This window comes from Nanorana parkeri, unplaced genomic scaffold (assembly GCF_000935625.1).
Source record: "Nanorana parkeri isolate BGI_ZX_2015 unplaced genomic scaffold, ASM93562v1 scaffold1156, whole genome shotgun sequence".
NCBI lineage: Eukaryota > Metazoa > Chordata > Amphibia > Anura > Dicroglossidae > Nanorana > Nanorana parkeri.
In genome coordinates, this window is record NW_017307424.1 from 82,137 (window position 1) to 109,155 (window position 27,019).

At 39.8% G+C, this 27,019-nt stretch overlaps 1 protein-coding gene across 1 annotated transcript in view; it reads right to left on the reverse strand.

Annotated features, from left to right (window-relative positions):
• The window catches only part of LOC108796710 (cadherin-12-like), a gene marked incomplete at its 3' end in the record, with an annotated part of 109,396 nt that overhangs the window by 79,125 nt on the left and 3,252 nt on the right, over positions 1 to 27,019 (reverse strand). Inside the window, exon 2 of the mRNA XM_018568218.1 lies at positions 10,867 to 10,949. The remainder of the gene's footprint in view (positions 1 to 10,866; positions 10,950 to 27,019) is intronic.

Genomic DNA, 27,019 nt, shown 5'->3' on the forward strand with positions numbered 1-27,019 from the left:
CCCCCCCCCAGCCATTTCCATGTATCTATCCTATTTTTTGGCTTTAGCTTTTACCAGCAGCCCCACAGGAGGCAAAATTGCTTGATACAATTCACTAACTATCCATTGACTTGAGGTTCACTGTAGATTTTATAACTCAAATTTTGTATAGATTCACTGAACCCTTTTGGTGAATCAAACCTTGGCTTTTTCTCTTATAGAGAAGGGTATGACAGCAGTGTTGTGGCAGGGCCTCAGTAAAATGTCGTACTTTTTTATATGATAAGCATCAGATCCTCCTCTTTGACACAAGTGTGCCTGCTATTTAACGTGGGCAGAGACTGAGTCCCTGCAAAAGAAGTTTTTGTGTATTGCATGCTGAATGAGACAAGTGAGACTCCTAAAGGAGCAGTGCTCTATTTTGCTGAGTGTATGCTGTGATGGGTCCCTCAAAAAGAAAGGAACGTTACGCAAAGATGCTCGCAGAAGCATGGTGGCTGGAAGGCATAACGCCATATGTGGAAGCTGCACCAGTGACCGAGAAAGATGTGCCAGTGTTTCAGTCTGCTGTTAACTGGTACAACCAGCTCTGTGCAGCCTCGACCCCAGCAACTGAGAAGCCTGCTCAGAAGGAGCAAGGGTATGGACATTGGCCCAGCAGGTGCGCAGGTGTCAAACGCACTGCCAGTGAATGCAGGATTGCTGACTGCTTGCCACGGAGGTCGCCTGCAGAGGAGTGGGGCCAAGCAAATATGCCTGGAGAGAGTATCAAGCGTGGCCAAGTGAGCCAGCAAACGTCCAGAGGGAGATTGCCATCTCCAATAGCAACTGGGAAGGATGTGTCGCTCAGAGACCGAGTCCAGCATGGCCAGCGAGTGTCTGGAGGGAAAGTGTCATCTCCCATAGCAACCAATGGAAGAGTGTCGCCGGGAGTGAAAAATCGCAAAGATGTGGTTCAGCTTAACCTGTGTGAGCTTCGTCGTGATCTGACAGAAAGTTCATTAAAAAGTCGGCTTGCACCTTGTGGAGTGTGTGGCCAGCACGGGCATAATATGGTGACATGCCCTGAGCTGTGGGGCCCACCACAGCCATCTCCTTGCCTGGAGTGTGGCCAACGAGGGTATGGGATTGCAACATGCCCTGTGCTATGGAGTACCCCTGGAGTTTCTGGTGGGCATGAGAGGGAACCTGCAAGCCCAGGCTCTGTTGATGTGTCTGCAGTTGCCCCTAGCAATGTGGAGAAGAGTTGCAGGGGGCGACAGAGAGAAGTGGACAGTGTCAGCCCAGATCCAGCGCTCTCAAGTGAAGTCAACCATGGTGCCTGAGAGGGGTGGTAAGACTGACTTGTATCAACTGTCTACTAAAAATGATGTAATCGAAGAGACTGATTGCAACCTTGTGCGTGAGCTGAGTGTGATGCCAGCTGCGTGAATCAGGGGACATTTTGAGAGAGACTTGCCTCTACACCGTGCATTAAATAATGGGGAGGCAAGTGTTAAAAATGCATGCAATGATATGCTGGTTTCATTGAATGCATATTTTGACTGGCTGTACAATGATAATGAAAATGTCTTGTCTACTGTAGCAGCCAGGATGGGGGCAACAGAAGTATCCTCAGAAACCTCAGTGGGGCTCAAGAGATTGGAGCCACAGGTTTCCCAGGATAGCTGTGGTGCCGGCCTTTCGTGTCACATTGTTGCAGAACTATCAAGTTGCAGTGTTCAAGGGGAATTAACTCATGGTAATGAGAAAAGGCCTGGACCTGAGTTAATTACAGAACTGCTGACTTCCCCTCTAGAAGTGATAGTACAACCTTTTGTGGCTAAAAACGTAAACTGTAAGGGTGATGCTGCTGGACCGTATAATCTAGATAAGGTTCAGCTGGATTATATAGTGCCACCAGCTCACTGTGATATAGATGTGGGGAAGCAGCAGGGTGTATATGAAGAGGGGGATACTTCACCTGTTGTGGCAAGCGAGGAGTTAACAGGTGAAGGGGTTAATGTTCAGCTGCCAGAAACTTCTGTGCATCCCTCTCAGACAAATCCCAAGTTGCAGTGCGCCTTTGAGGGGATCACAGATAGGATTGACTGGAATAGTCTGGCAGAAAGCATATTGTCAATGTTAAAGGGGGTCTCTGGGTGCAACACTGGGGCAGAGACCATTTCTGCGATTCCTGACCAAGGGACTGTTAGCCTGGTTGTAGAAAACGCATGTACGGAAGCAGTGGTTTTCCCAAAGGAGGCCCAAGAGAGGTGTCCTGATCAGAAAGCTGCAGAAATGGTACAGGGAACCCCTGAGGTTAATGTAACCAACTTGAAAGCAAATGGTAAAATAACTGATGATGCTGAGTCATGTGTTTCTTTGTCAGATATTGTCTGTGATGACATTCACAACGGCAAAGATGTTGATGATGGTCAGTGGTCGGAGCAGTTGTCAGTAGATGTGACGGTCGGCAAGGTTGCCTTTGGAGATGACCACTCCATGGTATCTGAGGACTCTACAGACCCTGCTCCACCAAATGAAGACATGCATGAAAGGGTTAAATGGGATATTGACAATTATAACACTGCTGGTAACTATGTATTACAGAGTTGTAATGATCTGGCTAACACAGCCAACCAGGAAAAGGTTATACTGTTGGGTAAATCATGAAGGTATAGTTGCCAGGAGCAACGACAAGGACGCTAGCATTGAGTGTGCTACAGGGGAGATTATCGGTGAGGTGACAGCATGGGAATGTAGAGACCCCAATGACCTGACTGACAAAGGTCATCATGAGGGTGACAGTAAAGAGACTTGTACCTGGGTGACCTTGACTGACTTTAGAGAGACCATCATGGACGAAGTATTTAGAAATTGCACAGAAATTACCTGCAAGGAGACTGATAACAATACTGAGGGTGTTCGTATGGAGACCGCTAGTAAAGTGACAGCCCACAACCATGAGGAGGGATTAAGTCAGCTGCTTGACAGAAACCTCCAGAACATGGGTAGCAAAGAAGCCGAGTGTGTCACAGATTAAGGCAGCTGCGTGACAGAAACCTCCAGAACATGGGTAGCAAAGAAGCCGAGTGTGTCACCAATGAGACTGCCATTTGGCATAGGATGGGTGACCATAACAGGACTATCCCGCTGAGTTGGACTGAAGTTATGGAGACTGACTGTGACAATGTGGAGATGACTAACCAAAGAAGTGACACCGGGAATATGGACGGTAGCTTTATGGAGGGAAAGACTGGTGTGACTTTGTTTGAAGTAAAGAACTGTCCCTGCTGGAAGTATAGAAAAAAAATGGTGGGAAGTGCCCAGACGTAAGATCTAGGCTTGTGTGTCCACTCCTCCGGATTGGAACAAAGGGGGGGGGGGATATGTGGCATTGCGTGGCAATACCACTGTGTTATGTGGCCTCAAAGTGACCCAGGATTCTCAGCCAGAGGGGCTGAGTGGCTCCAGGAATAAATAACTTGTACCAGGAAAGGACTGCCTTTTCAGTCCTTTCCTTGTTTTCTCGATCCTAGTTGGGATCCTGGAGCCAGGAGATTTCTTAGAGCTCTGGGTGGGACGAAATCTCCATTCCATGGGTCCATGCCTTTAATAGTGATTATGCACCTATGTACATCCCTCATGAAGAGGGTGCTGGGATTTGTTCAGGGACCCACCTGGGAGACAGGAGATTGCCACCTGGGAGTCAGTGTGGAGGCCAGTGCAGCAGGGAGCTGCAGGATAGCACAGTATTGAGGTGGTCTGGAGGAACCAGACCGTGGCCCTGCGGATTGAGGCCGGAGCAGCAGTGCTGCAATAGAGAACTATTGAAAAACTGGGAGACCGTGAGTGTGTGATACGACTTGGTGAGCCACTATATGTATATTCTGCTGAAGACCAGCTTTCTTTATGTTGGATGTCGTGATTACCTGCTGTTAAAAGAAAAATAAAGACTTTTTGTTGATGGAGAAATGCTGTGCGAGTGCTCTGTGAGCTCCCCAACTTCACAATATATATATTACACACACAACTTCTAAATCTTCCTGCCCAACCACAACCCTAGTTTTGAAGAGAAGGATAGCTCTGCAGCAAACACTGCTAACAGTATCATTCTCCAGCCGTTGCTGCTACTCATATGCCAATGATTAGTGCTGCATATACAGTATATATAAATAAAATGATAGTATGCATGTGGGGAATACATTTCTGTCTTCCTGACATTTTAAGTGCATTTAAAATAAACATTTCAATACCATATCAAATACTAACAGATTTGACACTGATGTGTCACTTTCATTTACCATATGTTCTCACTAGCCAGTAAACTTGTCCATCCTTTGGAGAACCAACCTTTGACAATATCAGGAGGGTAATAAAGCTGACATATATTACAGCAGCCTAGAATTTTTGTATATATAAAAGGTATGTACAGGACCCATTAGGGCACTTAAAAGAAGTTACTACATAGACTCAGAAAATACATTAAAGTTGCCTAACTTACAGGTGCAGGTTCTGTCACTTTTTGTTGGTACATGTTCAGCAGAAAGAAAACATTATTTATACAACCGTATTCTCAGTAGCAGAATTTTTATAGAGATGTATAATTATTTATAAATTTATGTATAATTTTTTTAGAAATATGGTTTAAGTTAAGAGTGTGTAAATAGAATAAACCAGTTTACATATGCACTCAATAAAATGATGGAAAAAAACAGTTATGTGATACAAATTCCAAAATACATTTTTGATATGCACAAACAGTTCACTTTTAAAGTGAATCTGTACTTAGATTATACAGACTTAGGTATTTACACATTTTTGACAAGCAGTAAATGCACATTAAAATAAGTCCCTATTCCTCTTTGTAACTATAAGCATTGTGGGGAAATTAATTTTCAGAGTTCACAGCACAGTTAGTGGGCTTTTATATGAGAGAAGAGCTTGGCAGGTTGCCAGCCTTTTAATGTATGCAACTAGCAGGTGTTTCTAAGCTGTTAGAAACAAGCTGAGGCCCAACTGTACAGTATTTGTTGTGATCGATGAGGATCTTAGAGAATGAATAACTTTACGGGTAGTGGGAGTTTATATAAGAGAAGATCTTGGCAGGTTGCTATCCTTCTAATGTACACAATCAGCAGGTGTTTCTACCTAAGCTATTAGAAACAGGCTGAGACCCGATTGTAGAGTCTTTGTTGTGATCTTTGAGGCTTTTAGAGAACAACATTTTAAAGTCATGATTTTGATCTTTCAAAAGGCTTGTCCTGAAAATTTAACAGTTCGAACATATCTTCTTTTTTTATACAGGTATTTATGAAGTACCGACAATTTACTCAGCACTTTACATAATAGGCATTCACATCAGTCCCTGCTCTCAAGGGGCTTTCAATCTAAAGGTGCCCATACACTGTACGAGAATCGCGGGAAATCCCGCGATCGTATGATCGTGCAGTGTATGGAAAGCGTGCAACCGTTTCTACTGTACGGTCGCACCTCTTCCGTCGAACAAGTAGGCTGGAAAACCGACCGGGAATCGTACAATTCTCGGCTAGTTAGTGGCCTGCTTGTTCAACAACTGCCGAACGGGCCAGTGTGCACACACGCACACTGCCCGTTGTAAGGTGTGCACACACGCACACCTTACAACACTCGCAAAGTCTTGCGAGGGTTGTAAGGTGTATGGGCACCTTAAGGTCCCTATCTCACATGCATGCGTACACATATTAAGGGCCAATTTAACCAGGTAATTTGCCTACTAGCATGTCTTTGGAATGTTGTAGGAAACCTATGCAATCACAGGGAGAAAATGCAAACTAAATGCATATAGTGTCCTGACTGAGATTCAGTTGGAGGACCTCAGTGCTGCAATTTCTACCCACTAAGCCACTGTGAATAAAGTTGCAGCGTTCACAGTTTTGCACCTATACTTCACAATCTTTTTACATTCATTAGTAAAAAATTCTAGGGTGCTTTTTGAAAACCCACAATACCCACTTATACTTTGGCTAGTATGGCACATTTTCTTTGATGTCCAAAAAACAGTTTTGTAAAAAAATATTAAAAAAATAGTACTGGGGCATAAAGAAACAAATATTTGGGTATACAGTGATTTTGTGATCTCAAAGAACAAGCAAGTATTCAGCAACTACAATTAGAGAATCCCATGCATATTGAATATAGATCATACCTGCTTTATTAAACAAAAGTTTTAATCACAATCCCTGTTTGTCACCTGTAAGTGTATGTGTAGGGCAATAACATAAACATATGAGTACAAGGAATTGTGGGTCTTTACATACTATTACTATATACATTACTGTGTTATATGATGGTGCACTGTTATATCGTGTTTTTGTGCTAAACATTATTGAAAAAAGAATCCGCAGCATTATCTTGCCTGCTACCCCTGTCAGAGCAAACTAAAAAAGTGGTATCTACTGCAATCTGCAATGTTTTTATATGTAGGGTCTTTGTTCTCAGACTGGTCAAATTATATTATTGATAAGAGCACTTTTGTATATCTAATATCTCCAAGTGTGAAACTGTAAGTATGTATATGCAAGTCCATCCAAGCAACCAAGCACACAAAGGAACCTATCTAGATAGAAATATGGAATATGCTAATGCTAACCTGTCGCTGAAGTTGCATAGTTCAGGTCTGCTATGCTTTAGTTTTGTTTAATTTATTAGGTTTATTGGATATTATATTAGGTATTATATGATTTGGAACAAGCATGCTCATTTTGAAAGGTAAATCTATGCATCTAATTGAAATTGTGAAAGAAGTACCTTAGTTGATCCAAGGTATCTTTTGCTCTAAAGTTAAGTCATCTAAACTGCCCAGTGTGACTTTTAATTTGGCAGTATTATACCAGATAGTGTGTTGTAGTAATCCGTTAAATATTCTTTTGAAAGTTATGTATGTAAGTAGGTTAGACTATGTCAAGAAATGTGTTTTGACATAGTAAGTAAGGCTGAATTAAGACACAGGCCCATCTAATTCAACCTATGTATGTGTGTGTCTTTCATGAATAAAATATTTGGCATGACTAATAATACTCAAATATTTTTAATAAAATATATTTTCTATGAATTCTGATTAGAGACCAAGGATATGCACAGCTTTAAAAAAAATATTGTACATTTGTGCAATGTGGTCAATAAACAATTGTGTAAATTTAAAATTTCCACATTAAGCATTTATCAAATTAGTTATCTTAACCTTAGTTTAATGCTAACATAGTATATAACCAAATTAGATAACTTAAGATTAAAGGAAATCAACTAAGGTAATCTGTCTCAATGTATACCTACACACTAATCCAGGGGTGGGAAACCTCAGCACTCCAGCTGTGGTGAAACTACAAATCCTATCATGTCACAACAGCTGAAGTTCTGAGGCTGTCTACCCCTGCACTAATCTATTAAATTACAACATTCATTTTTTTTATTTATTTTAAAATGTATTTAACTTTTTATATTGTGACACTGCTACTAACCCAGATCTTAACTTTTCACAGCTGAAGAAGCTGAGACTGAGAAGGGAGAAAATATAAAGTAGCATGCAGCGGGAAAGTTTGTTGCTGTGCACAAATCAGTAAAAATATACTTGATACTGGAATACTAGGTACTCATGTACCATCTGTCCGAAAGATGCTAAGCAAAAGGCAACACCACTGAACATAGTGGTGCTGCAACAGGTTAAAATATGACCCGTTAAAAATCTGAGATCATTGAAACGTAGAAACCCAGATCAAAATGTACCAAATTAGTAGGTATTAGTCAACTTGACAATAACTAATTTGCCTACCCATAAAATGTGTACTTTGTTTTTTAAGACATATATACGCTTTTATAAAAATCCCTCTCTTTTTAATAATAAGCTGACATATAGACAAACATGTTAAACAATACATTTTGATTATTTTACGCATGACAGATTTAATCAAACTTACTGTTTTCAATATTTTATTACACACTGCTATGATTTACACTACTTGAGTGCATAGAGAGAGCCACAGTTACTAACAAACCTATACCTACCCCTGGACTATACATACATTGAATCTCTTGTAGTACACATATGATGGAAACATATGCTGCACTAAATATAAAAATCTGACTATTACTTGTCAGCTTATTAGGGAGAAAGAACAATGGCATCATATTGATGGCATCATAAAAATGGCATCAATAAATTAATTATAAGACTTTGTAAACATATATTTTTTAACATTGGGTCTATTTTATTCTGTTTATGTTTTACCATCAGTTTGGAATGTCTGGAGCATCTTGAGACATACATCTGGTTTTGAGACATAGGAGTGTTTGAAAAAATTGGGACTTCTGAATTTCTAGACAACACTAAGGAACTTGTGACAAAGGCACCATGCCAAGTTACTGAAATATCTGAAAAGTCCCAATGAAGTCATTACTGCCATCTGAAGTTGACCAATGATCAGAAGTTATATGCATTATGTACATCCTACTGTACATGTTAATGCAATTTTGTAATAAACCAGACTAGCTTCATCATATCCTTGGTGTCTGTATGTATTCATCTCCAATGTCGCAATATTGCATCATAATTTGGGTCCACTGGTAATGGTGATGGCAGGTATTTGTACCTGCACTTATATGTATTTCCCTGACAGGACATCAACTTAATTCAGACATTATCAATAACTTTAATATGCCATGGTTTGAGAGAAAAGTACCAGGGGGGGGTTAAGCATGACATCAAAACTATAGTGTATTGTTTTACAGAAAAAGGCATATATTGTAGTGATTGTATGTACAATTCCCAGGCCACATTTTTATCAGGAATGACAGATCATTTTATCAGATTTTTATTTATAAAAGTAATAGTATCATGTATTTGTTTAATTAACAACAACACCTGAAAACTGTTGCAGTGCCTACATATGCGCTATTAAATAAACTGTGCTAGGCCCCATTTTGTGCAGGATGCCCATCATCCATTGCAAATCTAAAAAACCTTACAGTGATATAAATTTACAAATTCCACCAAGGGATTTTTGCAATGTGGCAAATTTGTAATCATTTGGACCAGGACCCCACCATTCATTGTAAAATAGAGAAATCACCATTAAGTGCCCATACACCTGTCGATTATCGTACGATAATCGGCAGGTGTGTGGGCAGCATGCGACCTCTTCTACTGTAAGCAATTGATTGCTGACATTCGCGGCGCCATCCGCGGTCACCCCCCACTTCAAGGGACATATCGGTAAGGAGTGCGACAAGGATAGTACTTATTACGCTTCTACTGTAAGGTCGCACGACTTTCATCTTCCGAGCACGCTGGAAAACCTGGCGAAAATCGTATGATTTTCGGCGGGTTGGTGGTGTGGTCGGAAGACGCATGCTGCGCGGGCCAGTGTGCGCAAGCGCACACTGCCCGCTCAGCACTGCAATAATCGGAAGCCTTCCCCTAAGCGGGGAGGGCTTGCGACGAATGCAAGTATGATCTGCCTCCAAGATGGGCAGATCGCACAAAATTTTAATGAGCTTACAACCATCGCACAACGAAAGTCATGCGATGGTTGTAAGGTGTACAGGCAGCTTAAGAGTGAATACAGTCACATAAATTATTTTTTTGTGCTCAGCATTTAGGTATTTGTACTATGCCTAATATTTAAAAGTTCCCCCCCAACAGCCATTATAAAATGAAAAATTGTAGTGTATTTTTTAAATTAAGAACTTTATTCATAGAAAAAAAACACCTTAAATATTGTACTGCGTACATTCAGTGTCTTAAAATACACTTTTACTAGTCCATCAGCAGGACGCAAAAAGCCCAGCTATTAAAAAAGAGCTACAAAATACTGGAGTAAGGAAATGTATTGTTTTTGAAAACAATAACTAAGCCACATTGTTAAGTTGACTCACACAAACCAACCTTTCAAATAGAAAAAAATCAGTGTATGTATTTTACTGCGAAAAAAGAACACAGAATATTATAGTGTGCAGTCTTTAAATAATTTAATAAACAATGCATCATACCTCCTTTTTTAAACTTTACCGAAAGAAAACAAAAATTAAAACATTAAAAAATGTGGGCTACAGCTGCCAAAAAGCAACTGAAAATACTGCTGTGACACACACACAGATATGCATATCTGTCTGTGATTGGTGTGCTGGTGACATTTCTACATTTTTGCTGACATCCGCTGCGCCATCCGCGGTCACTGCGAGCACCCCCCACTACAAGGGACATATCGGTAAGGAGTGTGACAAGGATAGTACTTATGGTACTTGATAAAACCCCATGATTAGCCCTTCTAACCTGAACCAGAGATCAGTGGCTAGAATGTGCTTTATTGGCAATGGTTGCTATGGCAGAGAATAATCACAATAGATTATCAGATTTTCGTGAACAGCTAAAGTTTGGGTGGAACTCATGATTATGATCACTCCTGATTGGCTCATCACGGCAGAAGTGAAAGCAAAACCACGCTTCCACAGTGAAGTTGTTCTTGACATCCTCTCCATACAGCAGTAGATACTGCTGATTACATCACTACTAGAAGTGATGTGCTGCTGCATGGGGATTCTGGATCAGGTCTCCATCCCTCAGTATAGAAAGAAAGTGTTCAAAAATTGTTAACAGATAAATAGGGGATTTAGGGAGACAAAGGCATGGGTACTCAAGTGGTTAATGTAAGTGAATGATATGTTTGGGGGTGTTGGTGTGTGTGTACAGGATGAACAAAATAGAATGTTAAAAAATCTGAATCATCTGTTTCAAATATCTACTATAAGTAATATAATATTGCCAGTTATTCATATAGATCAATGCTTTTTTGTAACCATGCTGCAAGCACCATGCAATGGAATGCACATAAGAAAGGTAATTTCAAAATGATTGTGTAATATACCTACATAATTCCAAGTGTATGTGATGCACTTTCTGAATCAGCTTCTACCAGTATTGTGCTTCTCCACTCCAATAGCTCATGTGTATGCTGATAAAAGGGGAATACAAATCCAGGTTAGATTTATAATTTTCTATCAGTATTAGATGTAGGAGTTCTCTGTTCCTAAACAAGATGCTTAGCAGTTGAGAAAAGTAACACAATTAGTAATTGATAGTGTTTAATAGAATTTTCATGGTGTTATGACTAAAGTCATTTAAGTTGGAAGGCACTCATTTTTTAAATTCACATCCATGTGCATACAAAATGGGTACACATAAATGTTTAATACCATATATAAGGTGTATGTGTTTGATGTTGTACCTTTTTTTTAAATGGGATAAAATCCAAAGTAAGATATGTTAAAAATCCATGTGCACTCCTTCATCCTAAATAAACCAATATGCGCTACCATAAATCTGCTATTAATGGTCATTAGGTAAATAATCAGACACCAAATATGTGAAAAAATAACTATGGTGTCCAGCTTTGTAGCCTGGAAATATAAAAGCTGCAGTTGATAAGCTATTGCAAAGTCATAGTCATTAGTATTCTCTTTGGACTCATTTCACCCAGTGGTACAAATATTATTATCCGTAACCATAGGCAGCTGCAACAACTAATAAAGTTTTATACAGTGACTGCTACCTCAGTGACCATAATGATTATGTATTCTACAGACATGCAGGACAGGGCTTACTATGGGGCTTTTTTTCATAGAATATAAAGTTCCTCCTTTTGGCTAATTTTCTATAAAACCATCCTACAATTTACAAAATAGCCATCGGCAGTCTACAGTGGGTGAAAGTGCCTAAGTACCAGACATGGAGCGGAGTAAGGCCAGAACCATGTAGGGAGCACAGTGGGAGGAGAGCACCTTCCCCCAGCCAATCACCCCTTTCATGGATTTACTGAGTCCTCACTAGTGATGGGCTCGGGCGTGTTCGCAGCTCAATGTGCCGAGCCCGCTAGGAAGGTGACAGCGCCAATCACAGGCACTGAGACAAATTCCGACCTCTGCAGCTGAGGACTTGGATAATGTCTCAGTACCTGTGATTGGCGCTGTCAGCTTCCTGGTGGGCTCGGCACGTGGAGTTGCGAACACGCCCAAGCCCATCAATAGTCCTCACATCACACGACCATTCACACTAGTGTTACATGGATGCCAAAAGTGGCAAGCTGGGGGCGGGGGGAACAGGCAGAGCTGGAGGGTGGGCTAAGTTATCATGGGCCTCTGGGTTGTACTTGCCCCCTGGGCTAAAAGTTGCCAGTCAGTCCATGCTGTATTCCACAACTGCCGGACGTCGAGAGCAGATTAAATTGCAAATGGCATCGGCGCTCGGCCGTTGCGGTATGCGGGATTGTGGGCGGCGTTGGACTAAATGTCGCAAACGCGGGGTGCCGATGCCATCTGCAATTAAATCAGCTCATCGGTGGCCAGCGGTTGCGACATGCAATGAAAATTATTAGTGCCCCCCCAGATTTGACTGTTGTATCTTATGTGCCCCCCCTACATATTGTTCCTAGAGTCGCCACTGTCTGGAACAGAATTATTAATTGCTAAGATACACTCTAGAAAGCTATTATTGTATTATTAGTCTAAGTATCAGTTACTATCAAACTTTATCTTTAGGAATCTAACACCATTGAGTCAAAGCTAAATTAAATGCAAAAATAATTTGCATGTCTTTGATAATGCTAAAATAGCCTACTCAGTATAAGGGAAGGTGCACCTATAAGATTTTTCTGAAGTGTAAGGTATTTAACACCTGGCAACTTAGGTTGTAGTTTAAAAACAATAAAACGCTCCTCGACTGTATTAAAACGTGTTGGAAGAATGAAAAAATGCTTTAGAATGCCTAGTCTTTGATTTCTTAAAATTATGGCTAATGAACTAAAAGTTACTCTTCAGCATGTGGCTAACATTGCTCTGATCACACAATTCCTATAGCAGACAACAGATGGAGTTGCTAATAGGGAGGGTGAGGAATTAAACTGAAAACATATTTTCTAATCCCAAACCATGTCCTGCGGAAACAGAGATGGTTATTTTGTTTACTTTCATTGCTTTTCCCTTGTCTGAATTTTTAATGAAAAAGAGTAGTTAACACACTACCCTTCATATCAGCAAAGAACAGCTTTCTCACTTAATCATAGCTTGTGAATGGAACACGATGACAGATGACACTTGCTGGAAAAAAAAAATCAATCAATCAAGGCAAGCTGCTTTATAATAAATATAACAATCAAAGTAACTATGCAAAGTTACTTTCTTAAATAAAACTTCCAACTGGGATAATGGGGCTGATGCAAATAGTGTGCTATTAAAAATATGTCATGTTGCCCATAACCATCAGCTTCCAACTTTCATTTCCAGGTCTGAAAATAAACAAGGACTCCTGGTGCATTGTGGACAACAAGGCATTTTCTTGTTGTTGTTTGCTACATCAGCCCCAGTATAAGGTTTCTCTACATTTTAAGACTACCTTTGGAATTCAGGAAGCCTAGCAGACCTATGTTATTCTATAAATCAAAAATATATCCAGCAAGACTCTAAATGTCAATGCAAAGGAGAACAAATGTTGATTTATTGCCACCTGCATAGACCAACATGATGAAGTTTATGTTGTTATAAAAAATAACATATTTCTTTCAGTATGTGACATTGTAGTAAACTGCATGACCAGCATGCCCTGTATTTATTTCCAGAAGCATAATCAGGGCCACTGTTTACTTTAACCCCTTCATGACTGAGCTTGTTTTTAGTTTCTGTTCGTAAATGACTGACACACTTTTGACATTTTTGCTGTGTGATTTTTCCACATCAGTAATATACTTTCTTACAAAGTGCACCCACACATATTACATATTGTTTTTTAGAGGACAGATAGGGCTACATATTTATATCACATATGTGTGTCTAACGCCTCACTTAGGACAAATAAAATATTTAAAAAAAGAGGAAAAAACGTAAGAAAAAACACTTTTTTCCCAGTTTTGATTTGTAGTATTTTTTTTACAAAACCAGCATAGCTAAAAAAAATGCAATAAATACATGCATTTATTTGTCCTTTTATTTTTTTATTTTTTTACACTTTTTTTTTTCTTTACACTTTTCACTATTTTTAATTTTTTTACACTTTTCACTATTTTTAATTTTTTTACACTTTTCACTATTTTTTTAAAACTTTTACATTTTTTATTTAATTATATCAAGCAGTCATTGTGAATTAATCTCACTATTACTGCTAGATAAATTAATACATTTTTGGTTATTAGGCTGTTTCAAACTCCAGAACTGCCAATAATAAGTTAGTGACACTGATCCTGTAGCAGTTCAGGATTCAGCTGTCACTAATTAAAGGTTTTCTTGAATGTTCCAACAACAATCAGAAAACTGAAACATTCTTCTTTCAGGAATAGATACACTATGTATCTATTCCTGAAAGTGATAAAAAAAGCCACTATACGATCTGAGAGATATCTCTCTAGATCTATACGAGCTGTCAGAATGCCGGCTTTTGCCGGCATGTTTGCGGCTCTGCTTTGACTCTCAGACACCCGATATTAAGGTAGCGGGTGTCTGAAAAAGGTTAACCCTTTCATTAATGAATGGTAAGCGCTGACCGCTATTTGTGTTTGGGGGAAGGGATGTCAATAAAGCAGACCTTCTGTTTGTCATAGAAGGTCAACTTTTAGTTCCTATCCCACATCCAAAATGAAGTAAAACACATGGTACAAATATTGTTACAATGTAATAATGAATACGCAATGCAAACATTGCTTGCATATTTTGCTAATTCACAAGTCACTATAGCTCTGAGCCACATAGTAGGCTGCCTGGTCCTATCAATTTCTCTGGGTAAAGTAAGCAAGATGGTGGAAGGGAAATTATGAAAACAAACAAGAAACAATGTTATATTAAATATCACTAAGCCTATATAGGTTTCCTAAGAGCTAATTATTTCACATATTTTGGCATTGCAGGTTAAGTACAATGGAGAAATGGGCCATCAGTATTTGAATAAATTAAAATAAATATCTTCTAATAATGGAAGGTTTTCAGCTGTATTATAAAATGACTTTAGGTGCAAATATTGTAAAAATCTGTTCAAATATCAGACACATAAAAATATTTTGTATTTATTATTGTAGAAAAACAAAATGATCATATCATATAACACATGCAGCCTTTTGATTTTATGCCAGGACACACTCAGAGAAGGTTAACTTACATCATAAGAGCAAATTAATTGATCTTTACCTCTTACATTATGAATTATGGCTAAATTGTCATTAATGACTTATATATTGAAGGATCATTTAAGGAAATCCTTGACATGTTGAGTACTTACCTTAAAAAAGAACAGATGGTTATCAGATGGGAGTTTCATGTTTAGAAGCACCTTGTTCCAACAGGGGGGAATGGATCTCAAGTACCAAAGAGCTTGAAGCTACTTGACATTGCACAACACTTGAAGTAAATAATTCATGGTGCTGGGCAAGGACTCTCTTTAATAATAAGGCATATTTAAAGCTTTTACTGATTAGGGAAATGTATGATATAGTGTATCTAGTGATGTGAAAAACTTCCTCAAATCTGTGTAGCCAATATTTTTCCAGATTCAACACCTTGCCCCAGCTGACTGATGGGAACTAATCCTCAAAACTATGTACTTTCTTTACATCCTTCTTGATTTATCCTGCTAGATTCCGAATTAACCTTCTTCACACTAAACTCAATAATATACTTTATGATGGGTCCCAAATCCCCTTACCCAGACAACTGCACCTTGATAATACATGTCTTAAACAGATCTTCAGCTCTAAAGTGTGCCCAGGTTAGCCACTTCAGACCTCACTATACAACGCCCTGTGGTTTGTTCTAAGCTTGCCATATTTTTTAAAATGTAATATTTTTGGCAACATGCAACTTTAATATTCATATTAGCTATACAAAGAAGGCAATCTTAAAGCGTTTGTTATTTTGGAGGGAGGAATATAGTCTGCCCAGTGCTCTCCAATTCAACTGGTAACATTTCCAATATGCAGTGACTAGCCATTTTGGTTTTGAAGGAATTTACTTTTTTGATTGCATGGTTTAAAGTGACAATAAACTCAGGTTAAATCTTAAAAAAGCATTCCAGTACCTTAACTAATAACAAAATTGTATTTGTGTATCACTCGGCTGTAGATCCTCAAATCATATCCAGATTGGTGATGTCACTGCTTTTCTTTCTGGATGGTGAATACCTTTGTTCCCCATGGTCCCTATGTATGTTGTAAAGAAGCCACGGCTCCAAGCTCACTCCCATGATGAACTACAATCTCAGGTTTTGGTCACTTATTTTGTATTGAAATTTTAGTCTATCATGGGAGTGAGCTTAAAGCAGTGGCTACTTTACAACACACACAGGGGCCACGAGGAACAAAAGTAGCCATCTTCCAGAAGGAAGGAAAGTGGCAGCACCAATTCAGAGATGATTTGAGGATATACAGCCACTACTACAGTTTAGTGTCACTTTTAATCAAGGTAATATCAGTGGATATTCCGAAGTTAACCTCAACATAATATGTATTAATGCAAATGCCTCCCAATCTCTGAGACTTTGGGAAAAAATTTAAAAGATAAACTTCAACTGAGGAGTAGCAAATTGTAATTAAAAACAATTAACTATTCCAGGAATAAACACATACCTCCATATTATCCAATCAGTGTAGTATTAGGATAATTTTGTTGGTTTTATTTAGTGTTGTTTGTATTTGTGTTTTTTCCTTTTTGTGCACTTTTCTCCATTTTTTTGCTTTGTGGGAAAAATGTAAAATAATAGGGGGACATTTTTTGTCTCAAGAATGGGTCCAGGATAGTTAAAAGGGGCTTCTCTGACCCTTAAGGGCCATTGAAAGCTTATTGTACTTTTAAAAGCCACCAAAACACTTTCAATTTGACAAACTTTTGAAATGTTGATAAATTCTCGCAGATAACATTGACATTTAGGGAAGATAAAACTCTCTTTTTTTGTTTGTGAAGGTTCTCATTCATCCAGGTGATGGTATATCTGTAAAAGAAATCAGTCAAGACAACTGGACTTGCTGTATTTTTCTTGAATACAATTCACTGGACATCCGACCAGCTTTCTCAATTCAGAATGAATTGTACCAAAATTCTCTTGGAATTTCTCTGGGCAGGTTATTAACACCTCCTAGACTCCAATTATGCAAATGCAATTAACACTAACAGATTATGTGGATTGGTGCGACATACACCATATTTATTCCCAGATAATTTTTTGTACAAGTAATTGTGAATTGAGAAAGCTGGTCAGATGTCCAGTGAAACATCTTCAAGAATAATACAGCAAGTCCTGTTGCCTTGACTGATTTTTTAACAGATATCTCTCTTTTTTGCCTTTCCCTATTAAATTATCCTTTATGTCCTGTATATAGCATCACAGAAATTGGATGTTTAAAGCTTTTCATGAGCTTTAATAAGTCTCAGGCAGAGGATAACAGGACCCATAATAATAATATTATTATTATATAATGTATATAGCGCCAACAGTTTACACAGCACTTTACATTATAAGGAAGACATAATTACAATACAAGAGAAGATGGTAAGGAGGGCCTTGCTCATGGAAGCTTATAATCTAAAAGGGAGGGGTAAATGATACACAAGGAGGTATGGGGATGAATTGTTTGAGAAAGTGATAGTTCAGTGGTTAGTTTGAGGCGGGATAGGCTTCCTTGAAGAGATGAGTCTTTAGGGATCACCTAAAGGCAGTCATAGTAGGAGATAGATGGACAGCTTTGGGTAAGAAGTTCCAGAGGATGAGAGAGACTCTAGAGAAGTCATGGAGACAAGCTTTGGAGGAGTTGATAAAGGGAGCAAGAGAGCAGGAGGTATTTGGAAGAGTGGACCAGATGGTTAGGGTGATACTTTGAAACAAGGTTGGAGATATAGCCAGGGCAGAGTTGTGGATGGCTTCATAAATGATTATTAAGATAAAGATCTAATAGCAAGAGTAAGTAGCAGTGGCCATTGTTCTTAGCAGTTAGTAAGTCATTAGTGAGTAGACAAGTGCATTTGGATTCGGTGGAACCTGCAAATCAACAAAATCCAGTTGATTCTGCGATTAGTACGAATTAACAAATGTATTATATGCCCGAATATACGAAAATAATATTCAGGCATACTTAAATTCATGGTGGTGGCTCAGACAGTTGTAGATTAAGCATTCTAGGAGTGTGGAGGTAATTGGGAAAAAGGAGATTAGTCTGAGATTGTTAAGGTTGGTGGGGTCCAGTGAGGGTTTTTTGGGTATTGGGGTGACCAGTGTATTTTAGAGGATTACTAAGCAGTGCTTTACTAAGAACGTAAAGTGTATGTAAACCACAAGTCTATTTTTCAGTATGGGCTGTTGGGCTGCCTATCAGGTTTATTAAATGGAAAATCCATTGGCCAACTGCAATAGGAAGTGCAGTTAGTTACATGACCTTCAGGTAAGAGACTTTACAACAGATTTACAAAAAAGAATTGTGTTAGAAACCCGTATACAATAGGGTATGATGACAAATACGCACCGGCAAAAAAATTGCTTTAATTTCAGATTTTTCGTAATTTTAGTTTTTCAATTCATCAACTCATTTTGGGATTTGGATGAATCCATAATTTTTGTTAATTTCAGATGAGTTAAATTATATTTTCAAACTTATTTTCATTGCAGCAAACTGACATTAGAAAAAAAGTGAAATTTTTCTTTTTAACTTTTGACAGAAACAGTACTAATTTAAAAAAAAACAGCGTAGCCCTCCACCCCCCCCCTTAAGATCTGGTAGAAGTTTTTGGGGATCCAAATGTCAAAAAAACTAAAAAAAAAGTGGGGTTCCCCTAAAATCCCTTACTTGAAAAAAACACAATTCAAAAGAAAAAATGTCCATCTATGTAATCCAAATGTCAATAACATTTTCCAGTAATGTAGATCCAGATCAATCACAATGGATGACGGCCGCTGACTCGCCAAAAGAAAAAATACCTGACGCCAGCAAAAAATGATTACTATAAGCCCCCCTGCCCCCAGATCCCCTCAAGCACTGGGCCAGGGTTGTAGGGAAGAGGCAGGGGCGTATCCACCGCATGGCAAACAAGGCGTTTGCCTTGGGTGTCACTTTCTGCGGCTTCACGGGCGAACGCAATTTTAAGCCTTAAAATTGCGTTCGCCCGCGTAGCTGCAAAAAAAGTAAATACCCCAAATTTCCCATAGGGAACATTTTAAAACGCTTTTTCCGCTCATTAGTTTAGCGCTAACAATGATTGATGGCCCTAGAATTATTGCTAACAGTCCGACGTTCACAGCGATGTGTAGCGTGATTGTTGTTTTCGCATGTAGGCGCACCAACACCTGTTTCCGTGTTTATTTGCATGCATGTGGGGTGCAGGGGGACTTAAAAAATAACATTTTTTGGCATTTTTTTTATTTTCCAAGTGTCTTTCAGAACCCTAATGTCACCTAGGGACCCCAAAAAAGCTGAGGAAGCAGACATCTGCTTCCCCAGCTTCATCTCCTGGCTCTAAGAGCAAGAGGCTGTAACAGGTTACACCGGAAGTGATGTAATACACATCCTTTCCAGGTCCAGTGATCGGAGGAGAGATCAGTGGCTGGAAGCGGGGAGACCCACCGAGCCACTCCTGGGCGCCGCACGGGAACATCGGTGCCCAGGGAAGGTAACGGCGGCGCGGGATGGGGGCGCATGGTACAAACAATCCGGTGGCTGTACAGATGCCGGATCACAGATGTACATTAACAGCAATCATATGCTTTTAAAAACGACACCAAGACACCAAGAACACGGCTGCTGCAGTTCTTGTTTTAACCACTTCTGCGAGCCGCCGTCAATAGACGCGTTGCGGCCCAGAAGTGGTTAAAGGAGCAGTGATTTTAACATCACTTGAAGTAAAACAATAACAATGAAGCATTCCTTTAAATATCATGCCTGGTGGGTCCCCTTAAACTGCCTGTAAAGTGGCACATCTGTACAATGTATAGAACCTGATGCAGCAAAAATGAAGTTTTTAAAGAAAAAAATGACATTACAAAAAAAAAACGTGCAGTTACCCCTAAAAGTCCTACCAGACCCTCAAGGTCTGGTAGGACTTTTAGGAGGGACCCCATGTAAAGAAAAAGTGTGTCGGGTTACCCCTTAAGTTCATACCAAGCATTTAAGGTCTGATAGGAATTTTAAGGAGGAACCCCACCCCCCCAAAATGGGGGGAAAAAAGTGGGGTCTCCGCTAAAATCCCATACCAGACCCTTGATCTGAGCGTAGGCCTGGCAGGAAAGGGGGGGACACACCCCTCCCTGCAATACCAGGCCATATGCCCTCGGCACTGGGAGGGTGCTTTTCCAGGGTCACAAGGGTCTCTTCCCCAGAAGCCCTGAGTCATTGGTGGTGAGGGTAGGGGGCTTATTCACCCAGTTGCGCCCCCCTTGTGAATGAGTAAGGGGTACTTGTACCCCTACCCAGTCACTAAAGGGTTGAATAAAATTGGGAGAAAAAAAGGCCAGACTTTTGAAAAAATCCTTTATTTGAAAAAAACAAAACCAAAAGACAAGTTTTTGACTGGTATTTTCATTAAAAAAACACACAAAAATGGATCCACCAACGTAATCTAGCGTCAATCACAACGTCCAGGGTTGTCCACGATGACTCGACAAAATAAAAAATAGAAATAATCATTTTAAAAACCCGGCGACCACTGCCCCTTGCGACAAACACCCACGGCAGGATGGCATTTTGACAGATGCCGGCAACAAGTAAACATTTGGGCAGAGCTAGCAGTGACAGCTAGCTCTGCCCAACTGTTTGCAGTTGTAACAGGTGAGCTATGATTGGGCAAAGTCTTGCACCTGACCTGCGGTCAGGTGCAAGGCTTTAGCCAATCAGGGCTCACAAGGCACAGTGCCTTGCGGGGAGCTCGGCAGGCAAACTCACGTTTGATTTGAACATCAAGCCCATCACTAATGTTGAGGGCATGTGGTCTGATATGGAGAGGGAGCCGCACGCTCTCGCCCCCTTTCCTGTTCTGCCAGGCTATTGCTCAGATAAAGGTTGTGGTAAGGGATTTTAGAGGGGTTTTTTGGGTGTTGGGGTCCCCCATAAAATTCTTACCAGCTCTAAAGGATCCAGTTTGAATTGGGGAGGGGACTCCATGCTGTTTCATTTAAATTATTTTTATCAAAAATTCATTTAGAATGACATTCGTAAAAATGTTTAAATGCAATCCGAAATTTTTGTTATCAGAAAATGTGAATCCAAATGTCCGAATTTGCAGATATTTATCCAAAATACAATTCAGAATGAAACAAATTGCACATGTCTAAAGGTGCCCACACACCTTACACTTTATCTGCAGATTTTCTGTGGTCAGATGGAAAAAGTGGAACAGATTGGCCCAGGTGGAGATTCCTCCATCCACACAGTTTAATGTAGATGGAGGAATCTGTTGCACCTTTTCCATCTGACCACAGAAAATCTGCAGATAAATTGTAAGGTGTGTGGGCACCTTAAGGCTGAGCACACACCTTACAACCATCGCTAGACTTTTGTCTTGCGATGGTTGTAAGGTACTTAAAAAAACGTACGATCTGCCTATGTTGCATAGGCAGATCGTACTTGCGATGATCGCAAGCCACCTTTAAACATACTGAGGGGAATTTATCACACCTGGAGCAGACAAAATCTGGTGCAGCTGTGCCTGGCAACCAATCAGCTTCTCTCTTCAGTTTGTTTAGTTAAGCTTTAAAAATGCAAGAGAGAAGCTGATTGGTTGCCAGGCACAGCTGCTCCAGATTTGTCTGCTCCAGTTTTGATATATTGCCCTCACTGTCTTTAGGTTTACAGTACAAACAAATAAAGCATCAACACTAGCATCAATACTATGTTGTAGCTTACAATAAAGTATACAGTACATAAAGAAAATCTTTAACAGTGGTTATGTCTTCTGACTTTTTTAAAGTTCTGTAAAATAAAAAAGTAATGCATATGCAAAGTTTTAAATGTATTCTGGTGGTTGTGTTCAGTATCTGTCTTCCACTAATTATTTTTCCTTTTAACATTAGATTAGATATGTCGTTAGCTATTATTTTCAGCTTGGAGTTGCTCACACATCTACAGTATACAGAATGCAGTATCAACTACATTAAGTAGCCAAGACTCCCTATAGTAAATCAACTATTCATTTTATTGATTAAAGATTTGTGCAGACTACCTTGAACAGTGCCTAAGATTTTAAAAAGCAGAAGTACCTGTTGCATTTTATACTGTCACTGCCCTCACATTGGCTTGTGTGTAGTATTTGAATTTGTTCTTGTAGTAGTTGTAATTTGTAAAACACAAGCTTCTCCAAATGTAATTGTTTTATTTATTTATTTTTTTACAAATACAAGTGATACTGTAAGGAATTAACTACCCTGTTCCTCATGGATTATTTTTAACATTACTATAAATTGGCCCATATTTTTGTCAACTAATGTACAAAAAACCTTCCTTGTAAGCCTTGTGGTGATTACAGTTCATTTAAAAAACAGGTTGACTTGCATTATGTAGAAAGTGCACCTCTCTAAGCAAATGTTCATGTGGCCACATGTCCTCGTGTTTTGAACATAGGTTATGCTGGTAAATCCAACTAGCACTTGTAAAAAACCTCATGAAGAAATAACACTGTGCTCCAAATACTATCCTGTTTTGAATTGTATTATATATTATATTATTATATATTATATGGTGGTCTCTTTCACCTCTGTAGGCTCCTCCTTCTAAAGTGTTTCACCCAAACCTAAGTTTAAAGATTATGTATATTTCAAACTTTTTTAGTGCTTAATAGAGTAAGACATTGTCAAACCAACCCCAGGAAGTTTATTTTTGCCATCCGTGGCCCATTGGCGAGAAGACAATGGTGACCAGCAAAATAAGAGAGTTAAGAGGAGTGTGTAGCAATACAAACCTGACATGGGTTCTAATCCTTTTGTACTCTATACAAAACAACAACAAAAACACCAGCATTGATTATTGCCTGATATATGTCCCTAAGTGATTGTAGGGACAATCACGTAGGGACATATATCAATGTTAAATGTTCCAATTACACCCTATATCCTAACTGAACCAGAGTCTTGTGCCAGTTGTTAGGGTGATTAACCCTTGCTAATTAATTAAATGACCTATCCCTACCAACTAAATTAACTATTGCTTCAAACAAAATCAACCACAGTAAAACTACCATAATACTCATCCTTCTGGGATTCCAAAGAAATATAGTCTTAAGGTGCCCATACACTGCACGATTATCGTACGCGATCGGTTTTTCGTACGATAATCGAGCAGTGTGAACGGAGACGTGCGACCGTTTCTACTGTACTGTACTGTACCCAGCATGTTCGAAAACCAGCCGGCAATCGTACGATTCTCGGCTTGTTAGAACGGTGCTCGGAAGACAAATGCCGAGCGGGCCAGTGTGCGCACACTGCCCGTTCAGCATTGCGGTCATCGGAAGCCCGCCCCTCAGGGGGGCGGGCTTGCGATGATCGAGAGTGCGATCTGCCTGTCCAAGATAGGCAGATCGTACGTTTTTTTAATCCCTGTACAACCATCGCAAGACTAAAGTCTTGCGATGGTTGTAGAGTGTATGGCCACCTTTATACATATTGCTAACAAAAGTAAAGAAGGTTACACCAGAACTAGGTTCTTTTAAATCCAAACTTGCCAGCATATCCTCCATCTATTAAGAAAACCCTACATGCTATTCAGGCTCATAATGCAGGACTGAGGCCCTACAGTTGCTCCACAAATTTATCAATGAGATCTCAAAAAATTCAATTGTAGATGTAACTATGTTTGACCAGACTGAGGATCAGAAAAGGCTATCAATCAGATGGTTCTTTCAAATTGTCATTGCTGCCTCTCAGGTCTGAACAGGGTGTGGCTGGGAGTATACCACAGTATAAATCACTGCTAATGGAACAGCTGAGGCTGGATAGGGTGTGATTTTTTTAAAAACATTTCTAGAGACAAGTATATGGGGTTCATTTTTGCAAGATAAATAGTGATGACTGTGACAGTAAATATTCTGATACTCTACATGGCTCTGATAACAGCTTTGTTACTACAGTATTTAAAGTGACACAACTCAGAAGTTAAATCTTAAAAATAAATTCAAGTACCTTAACTATTAACAAAAATGTAGCATATCTGTGTATCACTATGCTGTACAACCTCAAATCATCCCTGAATTTGTGCTGACACTGTCCTTCCTTCTGTAGGGTGGCTACTTTTGTTCCCCCCATAGTCCCTGTGTGCATTTCAAAGTTCCTGCCCGCAGCAATTGCTTACATTTGCACACACATGATACAATCTGTGGCTAGAAAACAGCTTCAGACCCCCAAACAATTATATATTTTCAGAAAGCAGAGGCCCTGTAAAATAAAATAATGCTAGTTACAATTTTGTATGTCACACGGTATTTGCGAAAATGTTTATCAAACAAGTATTTTTAGGATAAAATACACTAGAGCACAGAAACAGAATATAATACCCAATTATTTTTTAGTAAAATATAAAAGATGGTCTCACACCGGGTAAATAGATACCAAACATGTCAAGCCTTAAAAATGCTTGTGTCCGTGAAACCACGAAAAACTACAATAACCAACATTTCCCATAGGTGACACTTTAACTGCTCATCAGTTTAGTGTTAACAGTGATTTATGGGCCTAAAATGATTGCTCTTACTTTGACACTCATGGCGATATGTAACATGAGTGGAGCAAATTTCATTTTTGCACATAGGCGCATCCAACATGTGTTTGTGTTGTATGTGCATACACGTGGGGAGGCGAGGGGCTTTAAAACTTTTTTTGCATTTAAAAATATTTTTTTTATCTGTTACTTTAATTTTTACAATTTTTTTTTTTACACTTAAAGTGACATTAAAGGATACATTTTTCCCCCTCCCCAATGTTAGTGTAAGCACTTACCTTAAATTCTGTCTCTTAATCCGATCATCTTCTTCTTTCCTGTATTTTTCAGCTGTCCCTCCAGCGCTACTGTGGTTCTACGATCCAGTGTTGGCTCCTCTGGCACTTCCTGTCCCACAGTGTCTGCATGCGGGTGCACGCTGTCCATAGACTTACTTTGTGTCTCTCCTTGTCTGAAAATCCAAACTGCGTGTGCCCCCGCCCCAAGATCCTTTGCGGCCGCCCCAAATTTTTCAGATTTTTGGTTGGGAGCGCCCGGCGAAGACACAGGTAAGGTAAGTTTAAACCTCTTTTAAAGTGGTTTTAAAAAAAAAACCTTTTTGCAAATATCTACTGCTTGCTAGGGAGGGTTTAATAACCCTTTACATTTATTGCTATCATATAGGGGCCAAAAAGACCCTATGTAATAGCAAATATAATGTGACAGGTCCTCTTTATGAAGACATCAGAGGTCTTTCAGACCCTTAATGTCACCTAGGGACCCTTAAGAAGCTGATGAAGCGGAGATCTGCTTCACCAGCTTCTTCTTCTGGCTCTAGGAGCAGGAGAATGTGCACAGTGACACCGGAAGTGATGTAATGCACATCACTTCTGGGTCCAGTGATTAGAGCAGAGATCAGCGACTGGAAGCCAGATGATCTCCCTCCGATCTACCAGCGGAGACCCACCATTCCGGTATTGGGCTCGCAAGGGGGACAGTGGGGCCCATGGAAGCAGACGGTGGCACCTGTGGTGGCGGAGGGGGCGACACACAGCACCGCACTGTATAAGTGATCTGGTGCCTGTACAGATGCTGGATCACTTGTATTTAAAGAGCAATCATCTGCTGTTTAAAACGGTACCAAGAACATGGTATAACCACATCCAGCGGATGACATGTATTTATGTGAACCCGCTGGAAGTGGCTAATGGACTATAATCACATGTTTAGTTTACTAATTTGCATTGAGATTTCAGTCCATCACTGGAGAAAGCTTGGAGCGGTATCAATAGTAGATCTTTTAAGTTCTCTAAGTTGTTAGGTAGGGCCTCCATGAATCAGACTTGTTTTTCTAGCACATCCCACAGATGCTCAATTGAATTGAGATCTGGAGAATTTGACCTACAATAGATATTTTATTGGATTAAATTACACAGGCCAGCCTTCACTCCCCACTTGCAAAGTTGCTCAAATCCTTACACTTGCCCATTTTTTTCTGCTTCCAACACATCAACCTCAGAGACAAAATGTTCACTTGCTGCCTAATATATCCCACCCACTTCCAGGAGCCATGGCAGTGAGATAGTCAATTGTATTTACTTCACCTCCCAGTGGTCATAATGTTATGGCTGACTGGTGTAGATTATATTGTATTGGATGTAAAATAAACCATTTCTGCTTGAAGGACATTTCCAACTTTGTAAGTGATTTGTGTTTTTTTGTGGTAATGTAGAGGTGCAGGGGGAAGTATATGTGTGTGCATTGTCAGGAGTCACAGGGCTGTTTTTCATACTTTATTTAATAGACTCTTTCAGAGGCCAGAATCCTAGAAATTCAAAATTCACTCCAGGGGATCCTCAATCCGTATCTCTGAGGGTTGGGTTATCTGTGAACTGCAATATCTGCAATATCTCCTCATAGCTGTGTGTGTGACAATATCTGTCACTGTGTTCTGTGTGTGTGTGTGTTATCTCCTGCACTTGTTGTGTTCTGTAGACCTTCTCTGTGTGTCTTGTGTGTCTTTTTTTTTTTTTTTTAAATGTCGGGTAGGAGACCAGGAGATGGGTTGGAAAGAGGGGGGACAAAGGGATAGATCGATAAGGGAGGAGTGTTAGTCAGAGTCTCATTTAACCAAGGATTCCGGGAGTGTCCACAACGATATTTTAGGATTATCGGGCAAATCCTGGGGTGTCGTTGATACATCAAGTGGCATGGCATCACCCGGATTCTTATAGTGTTTAGTGAAGTAGCCCAGAGAGGACGATCTGCGGGTAATCGGTGCCCCTTTTTGCCATACGTCGGGAGGATTGTGGTTCCGGGTAGCCGAGGTGATTCCGGTTTGTGAATGCAGGGTGATGGGGGAGACAGTAGGTAAATGGGGGGGGGGG